The sequence below is a fragment of the Rana temporaria genome, chromosome 3, assembly GCF_905171775.1.
Source record: "Rana temporaria chromosome 3, aRanTem1.1, whole genome shotgun sequence".
Classification (NCBI taxonomy): domain Eukaryota; kingdom Metazoa; phylum Chordata; class Amphibia; order Anura; family Ranidae; genus Rana; species Rana temporaria.
Window position 1 is genome coordinate 174,161,790 of NC_053491.1, and position 24,860 is coordinate 174,186,649.

The window sequence follows — 24,860 nt, forward strand, 5'->3', positions numbered from 1 at the left end:
TGTCAAATGGTGGTCGCAGTGTAGCTGAGTATCCACTGGGCAGATTGTTGACAGATGTATAATTCACTCCCTCACTAGGCTCCCAGAACTCTTACCTCAAACCATAAATAAATATGCATCCAATAGATACTGAATCACCATAAAGATCTTCTCTCCTGTTAGTATCAGCTGAGACGTCTCCTCGGCCACTTCCTAATATAGCTCCAATAGGGGGAGGGAGAAGAAAGGAACACAAGGGCTCCAATAGTGTGATATTGCAAGACTCAGGGGAAATTTATTGAAGAAATAACCTGTGCTTACATCAGAATTTAAAAACAAGTGCAGTGAATAAACATGCGAACGGCGTCTTCAGCGCCGGCTTACGTCACTCCAGGTGTACGCTCTGACCAATCCCTACGCGTTACGACACGGGATCACGTGTCTTCATCTGGGGAACCTGATTGGTAGTACGGCTAATGTTTATATATATCCAAAACCGGAAGTAGCGGAGCCGCCATTTTATTGTAGCCCGCTATACGTTATGAACCAAGCTAATATTGCCAGCAGAGTGGCGTCGGATGTCATTCATATTGGCTGCATGTACACTAATGTATCCAAACACAGTTACATGAAAGCATCAGTCAAATGACAAAGCCCGGCGGGGCAAACTACTGAATGAAGAACATTGTAATGACACCATTATGCGATAAGTAACTAACTATGGGACGGTGTAGGGCATCACCCTAAAATGTGAAGGCAATGGGCAGATCTATTCCAGGCCAGTGCTCCTCGCATAAATCAAAGATAAAATATTAATATATAAAAAATGTATATACAAATCCATATATCGGTATGCATATAACATATGTAAAATTGTACACGATAAAATGCACAAATACGTTTAAAATATAAGAATAAAATGTTAAAATAGAGATAAAAGGGTGGTGGACCCAAAAATGTATATGGTGAACGAACACCTGGTTTGACGTTAGTACAACCATAGCTTGCAAAGCTTAAAGGTGTAAAAAATATATAATCCCATTATCAAAATAGACAAACCTAATTTATAATATGAACAAGGTAATTAAAATGACTATAAAATGTCAGTAACATGTCAGGATCAGAAATTGCTGAGGAAGCAGTTGAGGTCAAATTCGACATTCATTCCTCCTGGTACAAGTGTACGCAAACAATGAATCCATTTGGATTCACTTTGACTAATCATTCTGATCTTATGGCTACCCCTCCAGGATGGATTGTACTTTTCGATTCCCCAAAACTGCAATTGTGTCGGGTCTCTATTGTGTATCTGATCGAAGTGTCTTGAGACATTATGCTTCGGGAAACCTTTTATTATATTTTCGACGTGCTCTTTAATTCTGACTTTCAGAGCCCTCTTCGTCCTTCCCACATATTGGAGGTTACAGCTACATTGTAACACATATACAACGCCCTCGGTATGGCACCCAATAAAGTCTTTAATGATATGAGTCTCGCCCGTATTTGTTGCTACAAATTCTGTTTTTTTCCTTTGAAATCTGTGTGACTTGCGGCATGCATAGCACCCCTTACAGGGATAAAAACCTTTCCCAGAAAAGAAGGTATATCCAGGTTTCGTTGGGGGTTCAATTACTGTTTTCACAACTAGATTTCTCAGGGTAGGTGCTCTCTTATACAGAATTCTTGGTTTGTCAGGGAGGATTTGTTTCAGGTCTTTATCATTTTTCAAAATGTGCCAGTGTCTCTTTATCAACTTGGCAACATCTTTATGTTGGGAGTTATAGTTCAAAATTAGACCTGGCGCTGCTTGTTGATAGGTGGATTTTTCTTTATCCTCTAGCATCGGTTTTCTATCCATTCTTCCCACAGTGTCTATTTGATTTTTTATCCAAGATTCCTCATAGCCTTTTTCTCTGAACCTTGAACCAATAATCTCTGCTTGCACTCTATAGTCACTCTCTCTGGAACAGTTTCTCCTCATTCTTACAAGTTGTCCCCTGGGGATATTAAAAAGCCATGGTTTAAAATGGCAACTGTCCATCGAGAGATAGCTATTCGTATCTACATTTTTGAAGTGTGTTTTGGTTATTATCTTGTCCTTTTCTACACTAATAGTTAGATCTAAAAAGTCAATAGATTTCTCATCAATCTTCCATATCAGGGTAATGTTCTTGTCATTCCTGTTGAGTGATTCTAGGAAGTTTTCCAGGCTTTCTCGAGTGCCAGTCCACAGAATGATAATATCATCTATATATCTCTTATAGAGTGATAATTCCGTGGGTGTATTTTCATAAATGGCGGTTTCCTCCCATAATGCCATAAAGGCATTTGCCACACTGGGTGCAAATTTTGCCCCCATGGCTATACCAATAGCCTGTTTAAAATATGTCTGATCATACCAGAAATAATTACATTTGAGGCAGAAGTCAAGACATTTGATGAGAAATTTCCTCTGTTTACAAATAAGGTTACTATATTTGCGTAGAAGCCATTTTGTGGCCAGGCAAGCATCGTGATGTTGCACAATAGTATACAATGAAGATACATCTGCCGTTGCAAGTAGTGTTCTCCCTTCGCATACCGGCACTGTGTCTAAGAGTTGCAGAATGTGTTTGGTATCTTTAAGGTAGGCTGGTGTGGTTTGAACCACAGGCTGTATAAAATAATCAATATATTGTCCCATCCTTGAGGACAGGGAGTCTATCCCATTAACTATGGGCCTCCCTGGTGGATTATCTTTTGATTTGTGGATCTTTGGAATAGTGTATATTACTGGTATTCTGCATGCTTCTGGTATTAGGTATTTCGATTCTTTTTTATTCAGGATTCCTTTCTTACTTCCCAGATGCACAAGCAGTCCCAACTCTTTTTTATATTTCGCGGTCGGGTTACCAAGTAGTTTAACATAGGTATTTCCATCCTGCAGCTGTCTATTTAATTCATTATGATACTGCTCTTTTGATTGTATCACAACTGCTCCTCCCTTATCCGCAGGGCGGATGACAATATCCTTCCTTTGTGTTAGCAATTTAATACCCTTCTTTATATGTATCGGGTCGTTCCTCTTTTTGAGTTTCAGAGACTCCAGGTCTTGTAAAACTAGCCGTTTGAAGACTTCAATATGTTGGTTCTTGGTTAACTGTGGGTTATAGACTGAGTTGTTTCTCAAAGTACTATGTAAGGGTGCATTCTCCTCACTGGGTGGAGCATTCCGAGGAATGAAGGAATTATTCAGAATAGCTTTTTTGATAGTGAGTTTTCTCACATACTTCTGTATTCCAATATAGGTTTCAAATTTATTAAGGTTTTTTGTGGGGGCATGCTTCAAACCTTTATCCAAAACTGCCAGTTCTTCTGCAGTAATGGATTTCCCACTAAGGTTTACAACATTTTCTCCAACTATTCTCTTTTGCGCTTGGAATCTCTTTCCCGCTCTATTGCCTCTCTTTGTTCGGGACTTAGCCTGTTTTCTTGAGGTCTTCTTGGAGAGTAGTACGGGTCTTGTCTTCGGGGTGAATAGTCTCTCCTCTCCCTGTCTAAAAAAGCCCTTTGTGCATTATAGTCATATTGACTCTGGTAAGGTCGTTGGTCATAATATGACTCTTGATGATTCCTAATAGGTTCAAATCTATTATGGGTATGTATGGGGGTTCTATCATATCCTCCATGATAGTCATAATGTTGTGGTGGTCCTCTATAATCTCTTTGATTGGTTTGATTGTTTTGCCCATTATTCTGGGGTTTCTTAAATGGTTTTTTGAAGGGTTTCTTCCCTGTTTTCTTTGGTGTACGTTGTCCCTGATTCCCATTATATGGCTGATCATAATAGGGTCTAGCATAATGGGGGGGTTCATAATACGGTCTGTTACCCTCAGGTTGAACATCCCTCTCTTCTGTTCTGGATTCAGTACGACTAGCTATAAGTGTTGGATCAAGTATCCTCACTTCTCTCTCTGGTGTTGAGTATGTCGAGTTAGGCTGTATTTGTTCGACCTTCTGTTGCCACTTGAACACGAGGTCTGACTTATAGTCACCTACATCCCGTTGGTACTTTTTCATCTTCCGTTGTTGCACTTCTTGATCCTTAGCCATTAGATCTTTATTCAATTGTGTAGCTAGTTTTTTAAAATCCTCTGAGTCTTTCTGTGGTTCTATTTTGGATTTCAGCTCCTCAATTTGTTTATCTAGACTCCGTACTTTTCGTTGCTTACGTTTCAACAGAAACTTCAAGCCTTCCACACTTTTACTATTAAAAAATTCAAACCATTCGTCCATAGACTCTTTGTCAATCAGACCATCATTTGGGGGGAGTTCCCATCGGAGTCGCCGGGGGACAATATTTTCTCTTATGTATCTGTCAAAGGTGTTAATATCCCACCAGAGACTAACCTTTTTCTCCATATGATGACCTAGCTTCCTAACTAAGCTTTCAAGGTCCATATTGCGTGTTCTATTCTGAGGGTTAAACACATCATCTAGGTTCACTTTTCTATTCTCAACAAATGAAAAAACATCCATAGTGGCAGCACAGGTGAATATGTAAATAAATAGTGACAATAATCAAGAAAGAGCCTCCGCGCTACTGTGGACTCCTAAACGGTGTTAACCCAAAACAAATAAGGTGCTGCAAAACCTAATAGTGTTTACAATACACAAATCAGAAATCATACATAAAAAGGGGTTCTGCGCGAACCAACACAGTGGTAAAAAAGTAGATACTAATAAATATATAAATGTGGTGAATGTGAATAAATATCCAAATAAAAAGTAAAAGGTGAAATAGTGAGTAATCACACTATGCAAAAAAGAGATATGTGTAGATATACCACAAACAATATATTAATAATACAATATATTAATGAAATGGTAAAGTGATTGAACAAAAAAATCCAAAAAATGAGGTGACAAAAAATATATATATATAAAAAATATATATAAATAAAATATGGAAAAAAGGGGTGAAAAGTGAGTAAAGAGTGTCCCAATGATGGTGTGTCAAGCTGTCAAATGGTGGTCGCAGTGTAGCTGAGTATCCACTGGGCAGATTGTTGACAGATGTATAATTCACTCCCTCACTAGGCTCCCAGAACTCTTACCTCAAACCATAAATAAATATGCATCCAATAGATACTGAATCACCATAAAGATCTTCTCTCCTGTTAGTATCAGCTGAGACGTCTCCTCGGCCACTTCCTAATATAGCTCCAATAGGGGGAGGGAGAAGAAAGGAACACAAGGGCTCCAATAGTGTGATATTGCAAGACTCAGGGGAAATTTATTGAAGAAATAACCTGTGCTTACATCAGAATTTAAAAACAAGTGCAGTGAATAAACATGCGAACGGCGTCTTCAGCGCCGGCTTACGTCACTCCAGGTGTACGCTCTGACCAATCCCTACGCGTTACGACACGGGATCACGTGTCTTCATCTGGGGAACCTGATTGGTAGTACGGCTAATGTTTATATATATCCAAAACCGGAAGTAGCGGAGCCGCCATTATATTGTAGCCCGCTATACGTTATGAACCAAGCTAATATTGCCAGCAGAGTGGCGTCGGATGTCATTCATATTGGCTGCATGTACACTAATGTATCCAAACACAGTTACATGAAAGCATCAGTCAAATGACAAAGCCCGGCGGGGCAAACTACTGAATGAAGAACATTGTAATGACACCATTATGCGATAAGTAACTAACTATGGGACGGTGTAGGGCATCACCCTAAAATGTGAAGGCAATGGGCAGATCTATTCCAGGCCAGTGCTCCTCGCATAAATCAAAGATAAAATATTAATATATAAAAAATGTATATACAAATCCATATATCGGTATGCATATAACATATGTAAAATTGTACACGATAAAATGCACAAATACGTTTAAAATATAAGAATAAAATGTTAAAATAGAGATAAAAGGGTGGTGGACCCAAAAATGTATATGGTGAACGAACACCTGGTTTGACGTTAGTACAACCATAGCTTGCAAAGCTTAAAGGTGTAAAAAATATATAATCCCATTATCAAAATAGACAAACCTAATTTATAATATGAACAAGGTAATTAAAATGACTATAAAATGTCAGTAACATGTCAGGATCAGAAATTGCTGAGGAAGCAGTTGAGGTCAAATTCGACATTCATTCCTCCTGGTACAAGTGTACGCAAACAATGAATCCATTTGGATTCACTTTGACTAATCATTCTGATCTTATGGCTACCCCTCCAGGATGGATTGTACTTTTCGATTCCCCAAAACTGCAATTGTGTCGGGTCTCTATTGTGTATCTGATCGAAGTGTCTTGAGACATTATGCTTCGGGAAACCTTTTATTATATTTTCGACGTGCTCTTTAATTCTGACTTTCAGAGCCCTCTTCGTCCTTCCCACATATTGGAGGTTACAGCTACATTGTAACACATATACAACGCCCTCGGTATGGCACCCAATAAAGTCTTTAATGATATGAGTCTCGCCCGTATTTGTTGCTACAAATTCTGTTTTTTTCCTTTGAAATCTGTGTGACTTGCGGCATGCATAGCACCCCTTACAGGGATAAAAACCTTTCCCAGAAAAGAAGGTATATCCAGGTTTCGTTGGGGGTTCAATTACTGTTTTCACAACTAGATTTCTCAGGGTAGGTGCTCTCTTATACAGAATTCTTGGTTTGTCAGGGAGGATTTGTTTCAGGTCTTTATCATTTTTCAAAATGTGCCAGTGTCTCTTTATCAACTTGGCAACATCTTTATGTTGGGAGTTATAGTTCAAAATTAGACCTGGCGCTGCTTGTTGATAGGTGGATTTTTCTTTATCCTCTAGCATCGGTTTTCTATCCATTCTTCCCACAGTGTCTATTTGATTTTTTATCCAAGATTCCTCATAGCCTTTTTCTCTGAACCTTGAACCAATAATCTCTGCTTGCACTCTATAGTCACTCTCTCTGGAACAGTTTCTCCTCATTCTTACAAGTTGTCCCCTGGGGATATTAAAAAGCCATGGTTTAAAATGGCAACTGTCCATCGAGAGATAGCTATTCGTATCTACATTTTTGAAGTGTGTTTTGGTTATTATCTTGTCCTTTTCTACACTAATAGTTAGATCTAAAAAGTCAATAGATTTCTCATCAATCTTCCATATCAGGGTAATGTTCTTGTCATTCCTGTTGAGTGATTCTAGGAAGTTTTCCAGGCTTTCTCGAGTGCCAGTCCACAGAATGATAATATCATCTATATATCTCTTATAGAGTGATAATTCCGTGGGTGTATTTTCATAAATGGCGGTTTCCTCCCATAATGCCATAAAGGCATTTGCCACACTGGGTGCAAATTTTGCCCCCATGGCTATACCAATAGCCTGTTTAAAATATGTCTGATCATACCAGAAATAATTACATTTGAGGCAGAAGTCAAGACATTTGATGAGAAATTTCCTCTGTTTACAAATAAGGTTACTATATTTGCGTAGAAGCCATTTTGTGGCCAGGCAAGCATCGTGATGTTGCACAATAGTATACAATGAAGATACATCTGCCGTTGCAAGTAGTGTTCTCCCTTCGCATACCGGCACTGTGTCTAAGAGTTGCAGAATGTGTTTGGTATCTTTAAGGTAGGCTGGTGTGGTTTGAACCACAGGCTGTATAAAATAATCAATATATTGTCCCATCCTTGAGGACAGGGAGTCTATCCCATTAACTATGGGCCTCCCTGGTGGATTATCTTTTGATTTGTGGATCTTTGGAATAGTGTATATTACTGGTATTCTGCATGCTTCTGGTATTAGGTATTTCGATTCTTTTTTATTCAGGATTCCTTTCTTACTTCCCAGATGCACAAGCAGTCCCAACTCTTTTTTATATTTCGCGGTCGGGTTACCAAGTAGTTTAACATAGGTATTTCCATCCTGCAGCTGTCTATTTAATTCATTATGATACTGCTCTTTTGATTGTATCACAACTGCTCCTCCCTTATCCGCAGGGCGGATGACAATATCCTTCCTTTGTGTTAGCAATTTAATACCCTTCTTTATATGTATCGGGTCGTTCCTCTTTTTGAGTTTCAGAGACTCCAGGTCTTGTAAAACTAGCCGTTTGAAGACTTCAATATGTTGGTTCTTGGTTAACTGTGGGTTATAGACTGAGTTGTTTCTCAAAGTACTATGTAAGGGTGCATTCTCCTCACTGGGTGGAGCATTCCGAGGAATGAAGGAATTATTCAGAATAGCTTTTTTGATAGTGAGTTTTCTCACATACTTCTGTATTCCAATATAGGTTTCAAATTTATTAAGGTTTTTTGTGGGGGCATGCTTGAGAAATCTAGTTGTGAAAACAGTAATTGAACCCCCAACGAAACCTGGATATACCTTCTTTTCTGGGAAAGGTTTTTATCCCTGTAAGGGGTGCTATGCATGCCGCAAGTCACACAGATTTCAAAGGAAAAAAACAGAATTTGTAGCAACAAATACGGGCGAGACTCATATCATTAAAGACTTTATTGGGTGCCATACCGAGGGCGTTGTATATGTGTTACAATGTAGCTGTAACCTCCAATATGTGGGAAGGACGAAGAGGGCTCTGAAAGTCAGAATTAAAGAGCACGTCGAAAATATAATAAAAGGTTTCCCGAAGCATAATGTCTCAAGACACTTCGATCAGATACACAATAGAGACCCGACACAATTGCAGTTTTGGGGAATCGAAAAGTACAATCCATCCTGGAGGGGTAGCCATAAGATCAGAATGATTAGTCAAAGTGAATCCAAATGGATTCATTGTTTGCGTACACTTGTACCAGGAGGAATGAATGTCGAATTTGACCGTAACTGCTTCCTCAGCAATTTCTGATCCTGACATGTTACTGACATTTTATAGTCATTTTAATTACCTTGTTCATATTATAAATTAGGTTTGTCTATTTTGATAATGGGATTATATATTTTTTACACCTTTAAGCTTTGCAAGCTATGGTTGTACTAACGTCAAACCAGGTGTTCGTTCACCATATACATTTTTGGGTCCACCACCCTTTTATCTCTATTTTAACATTTTATTCTTATATTTTAAACGTATTTGTGCATTTTATCGTGTACAATTTTACATATGTTATATGCATACCGATATATGGATTTGTATATACATTTTTTATATATTAATATTTTATCTTTGATTTATGCGAGGAGCACTGGCCTGGAATAGATCTGCCCATTGCCTTCACATTTTAGGGTGATGCCCTACACCGTCCCATAGTTAGTTACTTATCGCATAATGGTGTCATTACAATGTTCTTCATTCAGTAGTTTGCCCCGCCGGGCTTTGTCATTTGACTGATGCTTTCATGTAACTGTGTTTGGATACATTAGTGTACATGCAGCCAATATGAATGACATCCGACGCCACTCTGCTGGCAATATTAGCTTGGTTCATAACGTATAGCGGGCTACAATAAAATGGCGGCTCCGCTACTTCCGGTTTTGGATATATATAAACATTAGCCGTACTACCAATCAGGTTCCCCAGATGAAGACACGTGATCCCGTGTCGTAACGCGTAGGGATTGGTCAGAGCGTACACCTGGAGTGACGTAAGCCGGCGCTGAAGACGCCGTTCGCATGTTTATTCACTGCACTTGTTTTTAAATTCTGATGTAAGCACAGGTTATTTCTTCAATAAATTTCCCCTGAGTCTTGCAATATCACACTATTGGAGCCCTTGTGTTCCTTTCTTCTCCCTCCCCCTATTGGAGCTATATTAGGAAGTGGCCGAGGAGACGTCTCAGCTGATACTAACAGGAGAGAAGATCTTTATGGTGATTCAGTATCTATTGGATGCATATTTATTTATGGTTTGAGGTAAGAGTTCTGGGAGCCTAGTGAGGGAGTGAATTATACATCTGTCAACAATCTGCCCAGTGGATACTCAGCTACACTGCGACCACCATTTGACAGCTTGACACACCATCATTGGGACACTCTTTACTCACTTTTCACCCCTTTTTTCCATATTTTATTTATATATATTTTTTATATATATATATTTTTTGTCACCTCATTTTTTGGATTTTTTTGTTCAATCACTTTACCATTTCATTAATATATTGTATTATTAATATATTGTTTGTGGTATATCTACACATATCTCTTTTTTGCATAGTGTGATTACTCACTATTTCACCTTTTACTTTTTATTTGGATATTTATTCACATTCACCACATTTATATATTTATTAGTATCTACTTTTTTACCACTGTGTTGGTTCGCGCAGAACCCCTTTTTATGTATGATTTCTGATTTGTGTATTGTAAACACTATTAGGTTTTGCAGCACCTTATTTGTTTTGGGTTAACACCGTTTAGGAGTCCACAGTAGCGCGGAGGCTCTTTCTTGATTATTGTCACTATTTATTTACATATTCACCTGTGCTGCCACTATGGATGTTTTTTCATTTGTTGAGAATAGAAAAGTGAACCTAGATGATGTGTTTAACCCTCAGAATAGAACACGCAATATGGACCTTGAAAGCTTAGTTAGGAAGCTAGGTCATCATATGGAGAAAAAGGTTAGTCTCTGGTGGGATATTAACACCTTTGACAGATACATAAGAGAAAATATTGTCCCCCGGCGACTCCGATGGGAACTCCCCCCAAATGATGGTCTGATTGACAAAGAGTCTATGGACGAATGGTTTGAATTTTTTAATAGTAAAAGTGTGGAAGGCTTGAAGTTTCTGTTGAAACGTAAGCAACGAAAAGTACGGAGTCTAGATAAACAAATTGAGGAGCTGAAATCCAAAATAGAACCACAGAAAGACTCAGAGGATTTTAAAAAACTAGCTACACAATTGAATAAAGATCTAATGGCTAAGGATCAAGAAGTGCAACAACGGAAGATGAAAAAGTACCAACGGGATGTAGGTGACTATAAGTCAGACCTCGTGTTCAAGTGGCAACAGAAGGTCGAACAAATACAGCCTAACTCGACATACTCAACACCAGAGAGAGAAGTGAGGATACTTGATCCAACACTTATAGCTAGTCGTACTGAATCCAGAACAGAAGAGAGGGATGTTCAACCTGAGGGTAACAGACCGTATTATGAACCCCCCCATTATGCTAGACCCTATTATGATCAGCCATATAATGGGAATCAGGGACAACGTACACCAAAGAAAACAGGGAAGAAACCCTTCAAAAAACCATTTAAGAAACCCCAGAATAATGGGCAAAACAATCAAACCAATCAAAGAGATTATAGAGGACCACCACAACATTATGACTATCATGGAGGATATGATAGAACCCCCATACATACCCATAATAGATTTGAACCTATTAGGAATCATCAAGAGTCATATTATGACCAACGACCTTACCAGAGTCAATATGACTATAATGCACAAAGGGCTTTTTTAGACAGGGAGAGGAGAGACTATTCACCCCGAAGACAAGACCCGTACTACTCTCCAAGAAGACCTCAAGAAAACAGGCTAAGTCCCGAACAAAGAGAGGCAATAGAGCGGGAAAGAGATTCCAAGCGCAAAAGAGAATAGTTGGAGAAAATGTTGTAAACCTTAGTGGGAAATCCATTACTGCAGAAGAACTGGCAGTTTTGGATAAAGGTTTGAAGCATGCCCCCACAAAAAACCTTAATAAATTTGAAACCTATATTGGAATACAGAAGTATGTGAGAAAACTCACTATCAAAAAAGCTATTCTGAATAATTCCTTCATTCCTCGGAATGCTCCACCCAGTGAGGAGAATGCACCCTTACATAGTACTTTGAGAAACAACTCAGTCTATAACCCACAGTTAACCAAGAACCAACATATTGAAGTCTTCAAACGGCTAGTTTTACAAGACCTGGAGTCTCTGAAACTCAAAAAGAGGAACGACCCGATACATATAAAGAAGGGTATTAAATTGCTAACACAAAGGAAGGATATTGTCATCCGCCCTGCGGATAAGGGAGGAGCAGTTGTGATACAATCAAAAGAGCAGTATCATAATGAATTAAATAGACAGCTGCAGGATGGAAATACCTATGTTAAACTACTTGGTAACCCGACCGCGAAATATAAAAAAGAGTTGGGACTGCTTGTGCATCTGGGAAGTAAGAAAGGAATCCTGAATAAAAAAGAATCGAAATACCTAATACCAGAAGCATGCAGAATACCAGTAATATACACTATTCCAAAGATCCACAAATCAAAAGATAATCCACCAGGGAGGCCCATAGTTAATGGGATAGACTCCCTGTCCTCAAGGATGGGACAATATATTGATTATTTTATACAGCCTGTGGTTCAAACCACACCAGCCTACCTTAAAGATACCAAACACATTCTGCAACTCTTAGACACAGTGCCGGTATGCGAAGGGAGAACACTACTTGCAACGGCAGATGTATCTTCATTGTATACTATTGTGCAACATCACGATGCTTGCCTGGCCACAAAATGGCTTCTACGCAAATATAGTAACCTTATTTGTAAACAGAGGAAATTTCTCATCAAATGTCTTGACTTCTGCCTCAAATGTAATTATTTCTGGTATGATCAGACATATTTTAAACAGGCTATTGGTATAGCCATGGGGGCAAAATTTGCACCCAGTGTGGCAAATGCCTTTATGGCATTATGGGAGGAAACCGCCATTTATGAAAATACACCCACGGAATTATCACTCTATAAGAGATATATAGATGATATTATCATTCTGTGGACTGGCACTCGAGAAAGCCTGGAAAACTTCCTAGAATCACTCAACAGGAATGACAAGAACATTACCCTGATATGGAAGATTGATGAGAAATCTATTGACTTTTTAGATCTAACTATTAGTGTAGAAAAGGACAAGATAATAACCAAAACACACTTCAAAAATGTAGATACGAATAGCTATCTCTCGATGGACAGTTGCCATTTTAAACCATGGCTTTTTAATATCCCCAGGGGACAACTTGTAAGAATGAGGAGAAACTGTTCCAGAGAGAGTGACTATAGAGTGCAAGCAGAGATTATTGGTTCAAGGTTCAGAGAAAAAGGCTATGAGGAATCTTGGATAAAAAATCAAATAGACACTGTGGGAAGAATGGATAGAAAACCGATGCTAGAGGATAAAGAAAAATCCACCTATCAACAAGCAGCGCCAGGTCTAATTTTGAACTATAACTCCCAACATAAAGATGTTGCCAAGTTGATAAAGAGACACTGGCACATTTTGAAAAATGATAAAGACCTGAAACAAATCCTCCCTGACAAACCAAGAATTCTGTATAAGAGAGCACCTACCCTGAGAAATCTAGTTGTGAAAACAGTAATTGAACCCCCAACGAAACCTGGATATACCTTCTTTTCTGGGAAAGGTTTTTATCCCTGTAAGGGGTGCTATGCATGCCGCAAGTCACACAGATTTCAAAGGAAAAAAACAGAATTTGTAGCAACAAATACGGGCGAGACTCATATCATTAAAGACTTTATTGGGTGCCATACCGAGGGCGTTGTATATGTGTTACAATGTAGCTGTAACCTCCAATATGTGGGAAGGACGAAGAGGGCTCTGAAAGTCAGAATTAAAGAGCACGTCGAAAATATAATAAAAGGTTTCCCGAAGCATAATGTCTCAAGACACTTCGATCAGATACACAATAGAGACCCGACACAATTGCAGTTTTGGGGAATCGAAAAGTACAATCCATCCTGGAGGGGTAGCCATAAGATCAGAATGATTAGTCAAAGTGAATCCAAATGGATTCATTGTTTGCGTACACTTGTACCAGGAGGAATGAATGTCGAATTTGACCTCAACTGCTTCCTCAGCAATTTCTGATCCTGACATGTTACTGACATTTTATAGTCATTTTAATTACCTTGTTCATATTATAAATTAGGTTTGTCTATTTTGATAATGGGATTATATATTTTTTACACCTTTAAGCTTTGCAAGCTATGGTTGTACTAACGTCAAACCAGGTGTTCGTTCACCATATACATTTTTGGGTCCACCACCCTTTTATCTCTATTTTAACATTTTATTCTTATATTTTAAACGTATTTGTGCATTTTATCGTGTACAATTTTACATATGTTATATGCATACCGATATATGGATTTGTATATACATTTTTTATATATTAATATTTTATCTTTGATTTATGCGAGGAGCACTGGCCTGGAATAGATCTGCCCATTGCCTTCACATTTTAGGGTGATGCCCTACACCGTCCCATAGTTAGTTACTTATCGCATAATGGTGTCATTACAATGTTCTTCATTCAGTAGTTTGCCCCGCCGGGCTTTGTCATTTGACTGATGCTTTCATGTAACTGTGTTTGGATACATTAGTGTACATGCAGCCAATATGAATGACATCCGACGCCACTCTGCTGGCAATATTAGCTTGGTTCATAACGTATAGCGGGCTACAATAAAATGGCGGCTCCGCTACTTCCGGTTTTGGATATATATAAACATTAGCCGTACTACCAATCAGGTTCCCCAGATGAAGACACGTGATCCCGTGTCGTAACGCGTAGGGATTGGTCAGAGCGTACACCTGGAGTGACGTAAGCCGGCGCTGAAGACGCCGTTCGCATGTTTATTCACTGCACTTGTTTTTAAATTCTGATGTAAGCACAGGTTATTTCTTCAATAAATTTCCCCTGAGTCTTGCAATATCACACTATTGGAGCCCTTGTGTTCCTTTCTTCTCCCTCCCCCTATTGGAGCTATATTAGGAAGTGGCCGAGGAGACGTCTCAGCTGATACTAACAGGAGAGAAGATCTTTATGGTGATTCAGTATCTATTGGATGCATATTTATTTATGGTTTGAGGTAAGAGTTCTGGGAGCCTAGTGAGGGAGTGAATTATACATCTGTCAACAATCTGCCCAGTGGATACTCAGCTACACTGCGACCACCATTTGACAGCTTGACACACCATCATTGGGACACTCTTTACTCACTTTTCACCCCTTTTTTCCATATTTTATTTATATATATTTTTTATATATATATATTTTTTGTCACCTCATTTTTTGGATTTTTTTGTTCAATCACTTTACCATTTCATTAATATATTGTATTATTAATATATTGTTTGTGGTATATCTACACATATCTCTTTTTTGCATAGTGTGATTACTCACTATTTCACCTTTTACTTTTTATTTGGATATTTATTCACATTCACCACATTTATATATTTATTAGTATCTACTTTTTTACCACTGTGTTGGTTCGCGCAGAACCCCTTTTTATGTATGATTTCTGATTTGTGTATTGTAAACACTATTAGGTTTTGCAGCACCTTATTTGTTTTGGGTTAACACCGTTTAGGAGTCCACAGTAGCGCGGAGGCTCTTTCTTGATTATTGTACTTCTCCTTTACTTAAACAATCAGAAGCCCACGTATGTGTTTTCTACTCATCTAGCAAAGAGTGACATACAATTTCTGTACCACAAAGTTATTGTGGTATGTTATACTTATAATTCATTTTAATTGATGGACAGCAAATCTAACCCTGTACCTTTTTTTGGAAGCAGGCTGCTTCCTATTGACCATCTTGTATAGGTTTGGTACAGTGCTTACATCGACTGGAGTTTTGTATGTTTTCTCTAGGGGTAGGTGCATCCTTAACCACTTGCTTACTGGGCACATATACCCCCCTCCTGCCCAGGTGAAATTTCAGCTTTCGGCACTGCATCGCTTTAACTAACAATTGCGCGGTCGTGCGACGTGGCTCCCAAACAAAATTGACGTCCTTTTTTCCCCACAAGTAGAGCTTTCTTTTGGTGGTATTTGATCGCCTGTGCGGTTTTTATTTTTTGCGCTATAAACAAAGAAGTGAGACGATTTTGAAAAAAATACAATATTTTTTACTTCTTGCTATAATAAATATCCCAATTTAAAAAAAAAAAAACATTTTTTTTTCTCAGTTTAGGCCGATACGTATTCTTCTACATATTTTTGGTAAAAAAAAAAAAAAAATCGCAATAAGCGACTGGTTTGCGCAAAAGTTATAGCGCTTACAAAATAGGGGACAGAATTATTTTTTTTTAATTATTTTTTTTTACTAGAAATGGCGGCGATCTGCGATTTTTAATGGGACTGCGACGTTATGGCGGACACATCGGACACATTTTTGGCGCCATTCACATTTATACTGCGATCAGTGCTATAAATATGCACTAATTACAGTATAAATGTGACTGGCATTGAAGGGGTTAACACTAGGGGGTGAGGAAGGGGTTAAATGTATCCCTGCTTAGTGTTCTAACTGTAGGTGGAGGGGGGGGTGACTGGGGGGGTGACCGATCTGTGTCTCTATGTACAAGAGACACAGATCGGTCTCCTCTCCAGAGACAGCACCGCTGTCTCTGTGTAAAACGGCAATGAGAGATGATCTCATATGTTTACATATGAGATCCTCTCTCATTGGCCGCACAGATCGCCTCGTGAACGGCCACTCTGATTGGCCGTTCGCGGCGATCTGTAATTGGCTGTGTCCGAGGGACACGGCCAACACAGATTTTCCCCGCAGCGCGCTCTGGAGCGCGCGCGGGGAACGCCCAAAGGGGCGGCCGTCAATTGACGGCAGTTTGGAAATTGGGATCCGCACTGTAGCCGTCAATTGACGGCAGGCGGATCCCAAGTGGTTAAAGGTTAGATGAGGCAGGATCTGTATCAGGTTGGCAAATATTCTCTTTAAGCCAGGCCAACATAAACCTTGCCTTGCTCATCATTCTTTTGAGGAAGGAGCCCACCCCACTTACAGCATACAGAGATGCTTAGGAAAAGAAAAAAAAATACACTAAATTTGCTTTTTGTCAGTACTTTATCTACTTAGCACAGTCACCACAATTTTTGTTAAAATACAGTTATCCTTTAATGTCCTTTTCTAATTTCAAATAATCTAAAATTAAAAGGTTGGATTGTCTCAGTGAACTGAATGGCTTATTTAACAGCGTTGCTATCATCCTTTTCTTTTATCTGTGCAATTAAAACTTTACTAGGGTGTTATTAAATGCACTGGGGTGACATGAAAGATATCGCCTGTGATCTTCTCTGTCCTTTTTATAAATAGACAAAAAAATAGAAATTATCTCTCTGTACTTTTCCAGATAGTCAGACTCCAGGGAACTAATTAGTGTAGCACCCAATCCTTGGTCTAGCAAAAAGTGACAAGTTCGGTGTATGGAAGTAAAAAAGCATGGCTGATTTAAGAGTTTCTTTGGGAGTTGGTGTAAATATATGTGAGATGGAAAGCCTTAAGGTAGAGCTTGAAGTAGAAAGAAATTCAACTTTTACTTGTCTGTCACTCTTAAAATGTTCCTTTCCACTAGGTATGCTTGACATTCTTGCACCAATATTTACCTTGATTAAATCAATCTCATACCATAGAAAAATAATAAAAGCTGCATGCAGTGTGTCTTTTAAAGACCATTAACAGTTAAAGCGGGGGTTCACCCCCAAAAAAATGTTTAACATTACATTCAGCCGAGTTGTCAGAATGACAATCGGCTATTTTTTTTTTTTTTTTTATCCCCTTACATACCGTATTTTCACCGCCGCTTCCGGGTATGTCTTCTGAGGGACTAGGCGTTCCTAACTGATTGACAGGCTTCCGACCGTCGCATACATCGCGTCACGAGTTGCCGAAAGAAGCCTTTTGGCAACTCGGGACGCGCAGTATGCGACAGTCAGAAGCCTGTCAATCAATTAGGAATGCCCAGTCCCGCAGAAGACATACCCGGAAGCGGCGGTGAAAATACGGTATGTACGGGGATAAAATAAAAAAACAGCCGATTGTCATTCTGACAACTCGGCTGAATGTAATGTTAAAAACTAATTTTTTGTGTGAACCCCCGCTTTAAGATTATCACTACTATAGCATTACTACATGTAGATGAAAAAAACTCAAATGTCTTTAAACCTTAAATTAGTAAAGAAGCCATGGGATTTAATAAAATATTGCAAAGTGGTAATCTGAGTAAGATCATGTGTTAATATATACTAATACATTTTCTCATTTTAGAGGTTATAACAAATGGCATGCTTACAGAACAAAAATGTGTCAGTCATATTGCAAAGCATCAGGCTTCATTGCTGTCTTGTAAATGTACAAGTTGAACTTGGCTTAAAAAGTAAGATGATTTATCAGCAATGATACATGAGAGATTATCTCAGTATTATCACATTTACAACACTACTTACTGTAATGAAAATATGAAAGTAGGGTGATTTTGCAGATAATCAAAATGTAACATAAATGTAAAAGTGGTATGATATTACAATAATTCTTTTAATTCAATGGTTTTACAAATACAGTACACTCATAATTAAGCGGTCAGAATAGCAAACAAATGATCCCAATCTAAATAGACAGCTCTTGAGCCTGTAGGCTAAAAAAAAAATCACTTTACTGCCAATATTTTTCTGACAAGTTTGTATACAGATAATGGTGTTGGTCACTTCACCAAACCTTTCAAATACAACCAAGCAGGAAGTCAAGCTCATACTATTACCAAGTCTCCACTCTGTCTAAAAATGTGAGAAATATATTTTATCTCAATTATAATCAGAAATGTTAACTGCAGAAAAATGTAACTAATTCTTTCTGATAATACACATTTTAGGCTATGTGCACAAATAAAATTGTGCCAGAATTGCCTAGAAGTCAACAAAATGGTATAAAAGCCTGCTCGCAACAGCCATAAAGTGAATAGACTTGTTGCGATCCGACTGATGCACTGGTGTCAGAAAACATATCCCCAACCCTGATTCATATAAGCTATGGAGACTTCAGAGGAAAGAACTCTTCCTCCCAGCAGGTGAGGTTTTGACCTACACCCCCCCCCCCCCTCGTGTTGATTTAGATTAGAGTCCAGCCCACATCCAAACTAAACTATGGAGCATGAGAACTGCATTTGCAACAGCAAATTAGCACATCGCCTGTTTAACCTCCTGCTGACCTCTCACAGTAAATATACTGTGAGCGGACGGCTGGTGCAGCCTCGGCAATGTACATGAACATTGTGAATAAAAATAATTAGTGCGCTTAGTCCAAAACAAATCCAAAAGGAAACAAAAAAGCTGCTACACAAAAATGTTACAAAAATTCTAAAAGTGCTGGGGTGAATGTGTAGCGCTAAAAGTGACATAGTGAAAACATTTATAAATCCCTATATACTATGTACCCAACAGGGTAAAACAGTGAAAAGATGATATGTGTATATATGTTATAGCAATAAGTCCATGTAAAAAACAAAAACAATACATATAGAAATGTCCATCAAAATGAAATGAGGAGTATCTCAGTAGGGATATCATAAACCGTGTAGACCATCACATGGAAACTTCTTTCAAGTGGGGTATAACTAGATACGCTTACCGGAGCTGGTGGATCCGACTGTCAGCGACAGCGAATCAATCATGCATGGAAAATCACATCGGCAAGTAGACTCAGCTTATCTGGAGAATCTCAATGATATAAACTTCAAACATAGCCAATGCACCCGACAGTCCAAGGCTAGGAATCACTCTGTTGATGGTATCCCACATGTGTCAGGAAAACAGACCACACAGGAGATCAACGAGGTCCACGATGCTAAAGGATGAGTATAAAACTCATAGACAGATCACTCCTTGTGTCCACCATGATCAATCTACTTTACCAATGGTAGTAATACCCCCTGCCAGCCTGCCAGCCTGCCAGCCTGTGGTGTGACTGGAAACAGCACACATTTTGTAGCAGATTTTAGCCAATGATTTCAGCTGAAACCTTCTTATCCGTTGTGTCCAATCACACACAGAGTTTTGTGTGTACAAACACACAGCACTCTGTGTAGAGTGAAATGAACAGCGAACTGGCTGTTTATTTTCCTTGAAGAGCAGGGAGAAAAAGTAAAAGCAACACACATTATACACATTACTTTTTTATACTATTGATAGGCACAACGTTAACCCCTTGTATGCTTGTATCCCTAGATGTTAACCTCTTTCCAGCCAGTGTCATTAGTATAGTGTACGATATTATCACTGATTACTGTATTAGGCCTCGTACACATGATAGGTTAACCAGAGAACAACAGTCTGATGGACCGTTTTCATCAGTCCAAACCGACCGTGTGTAGGCCCTATAGGTTATTTAACCTTAGGTTAAAAAAAAGCCAACTTGCTTTAAAATTAACCTATGGATTCCTAACCGATGGGAAAAAACAGATCGTTAGTAGGCACAACCATCGGTTAAAAATCCATGCATGCTCAGAATCAAGTCGACGCATGCTTGGAAGCATTGAACTTTGTTTTTTTCAGCACGTCGTTGTGTTTTACGTCACCACGTTCTGACACGATCGTTTTTTTAACTGATGGTGTGTATGAACGACCATCTGTCAGCTTCATAGGTTAACCTATGACAACAGTCCTTCAGACCGTTGTCCTCTGGTTAACCTATCATGTGTACAAGGCCTAAGTGTCACTAGCGACATCAGTGTCAGTTAGTGACCCTCCCAGCCAACGCCAAACTGCCTGCCCCCCTATCACAGTCACACTTCAAGTCGCTGATCACCGCCTCTACAGTATAGCATCTATAATTGCGTAAATTACAGGTATATTTTCAGTTGTGCTGATAAGTTTACATATTGCATATTATGATTTTTTGGCCATTTTTCAGAGAATATGAATGATAACACAAAAACTTTTCTTTCACTCATGGTTAGTGTTTGGCTGAAGCCATTTATTATCAGTCAACTGTGTTTACTCTTTAAATCATAATCACAACAGAAACTACCCAACTGACCCTGACCTGGTAATTTTGGTTTGATAACATGCACATAAGTTGACACAAAGGAGTTTGAATGGCTATAATACCTCATGCACACTGGACGTTAAAATAATGTTATAACAACGCCAGTAGCTTTGCAGTGAGTTTTTCAACTTTTTCAGCTTTTTCAAAGTTTTTTCATTAGCGTTCTTTAGTGTTTTTTTGTTGAAGAAAAAACATGTTTTTTTCTTTTTATTTCCAATGGATGAAAAACATTAAAAAATGCTGGTGGGTGACGTTTTTGAGCCTTTATCAGCGTTTATCAACGTTTATCAGAGATTATCAGCGTTAGAGAGTTTTTACAGCTGAAAAACGTCTCTCAGAACCCACTCGTTTTTTTTACTGCTCAAAAATGCTACTCTCCCCAAAACTGCTGATAACAGCCTATATGTGCATGGACACATAGGATGACATGATGGAGAGTTATTCACTGTAGAAAAAAACGTCTACTGCCAAAAACAGCTGCTGTTAAAACTTCCAAAAACATCCAGTGTGCATGAGGCCTTAAAGTTAACCATCCTCACCTGTGATCTGTTTGCTTGTAATTAGTGTGTGTGTATAAAAGGTCAATGAGTTTCTGGACTCCTGACAGACCCTTGCATCTTTCATCCAGTGCTGCACTGATGTTTCTGGATTCTGAGTCATGGGCAAAGCAAAAGAATTGTCAAAGGATCTGCGGGAAAAGGTATTTGAACTGTATAAAACAGGAAAGGGATATAAAAAGATATTGAAGGAATTGATAATGCCAATCAGCAGTGTTCAAACTCTAATCAAGAAGTGGAAAATTAGGTATTCTGTTGAAACCAAACCATGGTGAGGTAGATTAACTAAAATGTCAGCCACAACTGCCAGGAAATTTGTTTGGGATGCAAAGAAAGGCCCACAAATAACTTCAGGTGAAATACAGGATTCTCTGAAAACATGTGGTGTGGCTGTTTAAAGATGCATAATAAGGAGGCACTTGAAAAAAGATGGGCTGCATCGTCAAGTCACCAGAAAAAAGCCATTACTACGCAAATGCCACAGAGGTATCCCGCTTACAATACGCCTAACAGCACAGAGACAAGCCTCAAACCTTCCACCACAAAGTCATTTGGAGTGATGAGACCAAAATTTTGCGTTTTGGTCACAACCATAAACACTAAATTTGGAGAGGAGTCAACAAGATCTATGATGAAAGGTACACCATTCCTACTGTGAAACACGGAGGTGGATCATTCATGTTTTGGGGATGTTTGAGCTACAAAGGCACAGGAAATTTGGTCAAAATTGATGGAAAGGTAAATGCAGTATGTAATAAAAAAATATTAGAGGAACATTTGCATTCATCAGCCAGGAAGCTGTGCATGGGACTTACTTGGACATTCCAACATGACAATGATCCAAAACACAAGGCCAAGTCGACCTATCATTGGCTAAAGCAGAATAAAGTGAAGGTTCTGGAGTGGCCATCTCAGTCTCCTGACCTCAATATCATTGAGACACTCTGGGGAGATCTCAAACGTGTAGTTCATGCAAGACAGCCCAAGAATTTACAGGAACTGGAGGCTTTTTGCCAAGGGGAATGGGAAGCTTTACCATCTGAGAAGATAAAGAGCCTCATACACAAATATCACAAACAAATTTAAGCTGTCATTGATGTTAGATACATGGTATTAAGAACTGGGGTATGTAAACTTTTGATCAAGGTCATTTGGGTAGTTTCTGTTGTGATTATGATTTAAAAAGAGTAAACACACTTGATTGATAACTAATGGCTTCAGCCAAACACTAACCTTGAGTGAAAGAAAAGTTTTTGTGTTGTCATCCATATTCTCTGAAAAATGGCCAAGAAATCATAAATTCTGCGAAGGTATGTAAACGTATGAGCACAACTGTACCATTGTTTGTAGACATTATAACTTTCACACAAACCAATTAACTATTGAGATTTTTTTTAAACAAGAATACATTTTGGCATAAATTCATGAAGAAAATAGAATATTTGATTTTTTTCTTATTTGATGTGTTTTATAACAGAAAGCAAATATGTTTTCTTTTTTTTTAATGTTAGATATATTTTCATTTATAGTATATAACATGAATTAAAAAACCCAGTAATGATCAAATACCACCAAAAGAAAGCTCTATTTAGGTGAAAAAATTATAAAAGTATCCAATGCGTACAGTGTTGCATGACCGTGCAATTGACAGTTAAAGTAGCACAGTGCTGAATAGCGAAAAATGCCCTTGTCATGAAGGAGGTAAAATCTCGCAATTGGTCAAGTTGTTAAAGCGGAGGTTCACCCTACATATAAAGTACATCTTAACAAGGCAGATTGCTGAATTGTTCTTGGTGTGCTTCCATGAGAATGATACTACCAAAATGGTAAAGTTGATTTTTGTTTCTCTCATCATTTATAGCTAGTTGCCAAACTGTGTAATACTCCTTGTCTTTTTTATTTTCTTGTAAGCTTCATCTTTGTACATATGTTCATGCACTGCCTACTATCAAGTATTTAAATTGCAACATTAATAGGTGGCCTTTTTGTAGTAAGTTAGGACTCAAAACCCTAGAGAGTTTATTGCATTGTGTTACCAGTGTCTGTTTGCTTGGTATAAGCTCCTTGTTAATCGGTATGCAATTGTGTGTATTTAGATTGAATGCAGCATTCATTTATGCAAGCTATAGCAGATTTGCCAGACAGGGGTCTTTGTGTGTGTTTTTTGTTGTCTAGCACAGTGGTCATCTACCCTGTCCTCAGGGCCCACTTAGGCCTTGTACACACGATAGGATAGCCAGAGGACAGCGGTCTAAAGGACCGTTTTCATCGGTCAAAACCGTTTGTGTGTGGGCCCCATAGGTTATTTAACCTTCGGTTAAAAAAATAGGAACTTGCTTTAAAATGTAACCGATGGACGCCTAACCGATAGGTCAAAACCGATCGTTAGTATGCAAATGCATCTGTTAAAACCCGCGCATGCTCAGAATCAAGTCGACACATGCTTGGAAGCATTGAACTTCATTTTTTTTTCGGCACATCGTTGTGTTTTAAGTCACCGCGTTCTGACACGATCGGTTATTTAACCTATGGTGTGTAGGCGTGACCTACCATCAGTCAGCTTCATCAGTTAACCTAAGACAACGGTCCTTCAGACCGTTGTTCTCTGGCTATCCTATCGTGTGTACGAGGCCTAACAGGCCAGATTTTATGTATTGCCTTGGGGAGATGCAGACTAGAATACTGCAATCGCTGAGCAGAAAATTATATCACCTGTGATGTATTTAAGTTATCTTGCAAACCTGGACAGGGTTGATGACCACTGGTCTAGCAGACTGGTCAGCTGACAATCTGATGGGTTGTGACAAGCTATCTTAGTCTTGCATCTGGTGTGCGGGTTTGCATGTGAGACAGTTGGACTGGTGAAGTGTGCAGTATTCCAGCTCATAGGATAACTTTGGGAATCTTTGAAACATGTAAATTGCCTGGCTGCTCCACAGCCCTTAGAATGCACCAGATTACATGCAAGATTTGCATCTAGCAGTGTGTGGCCAGCCAGTTAGATTTGGGTGGAGTCTCCCTCTAGAAGCAGCCAGAGGTATTGTGGGCTCTGAAAGTGGTATAACAGCTGGTTATACCTGTTCAAAATAAGCTCTCCTCTCATTTCTTCTACACCAAACAAGGTCCTCGCCCCAGTTAGCTAGTTGCCAAAGGCCCATGTCCTTGATATCAGGTGGCAGGCAAGGAATATTAGAGTTTTGTGCTGTTACACTACTTTTTCCTCGCTCTGGACTGAGGAACGGGGGATTTCCTTGAGCGTGACAATGTTTTAGCATGCTGATTGGTTTCTGAGGGTGAGCTGCGGGCTGCAATAATTTCTCATGTTGACTGGCCTCTGTACTCTCATTTGTGGCAGTTACCTATAATTTCGTCTATTTTTTATACTTAAATTGTCTTAGAAGGTAAGAGAACACAAGTACAAAGCATGAATAATTTGTCAAAGGCACATTGGAAAAAGGAATAAACATGGTCTATGTGTTGAAGAGGACCCATATAGAGACATCTACATAAGCCATAAAGAAGCCA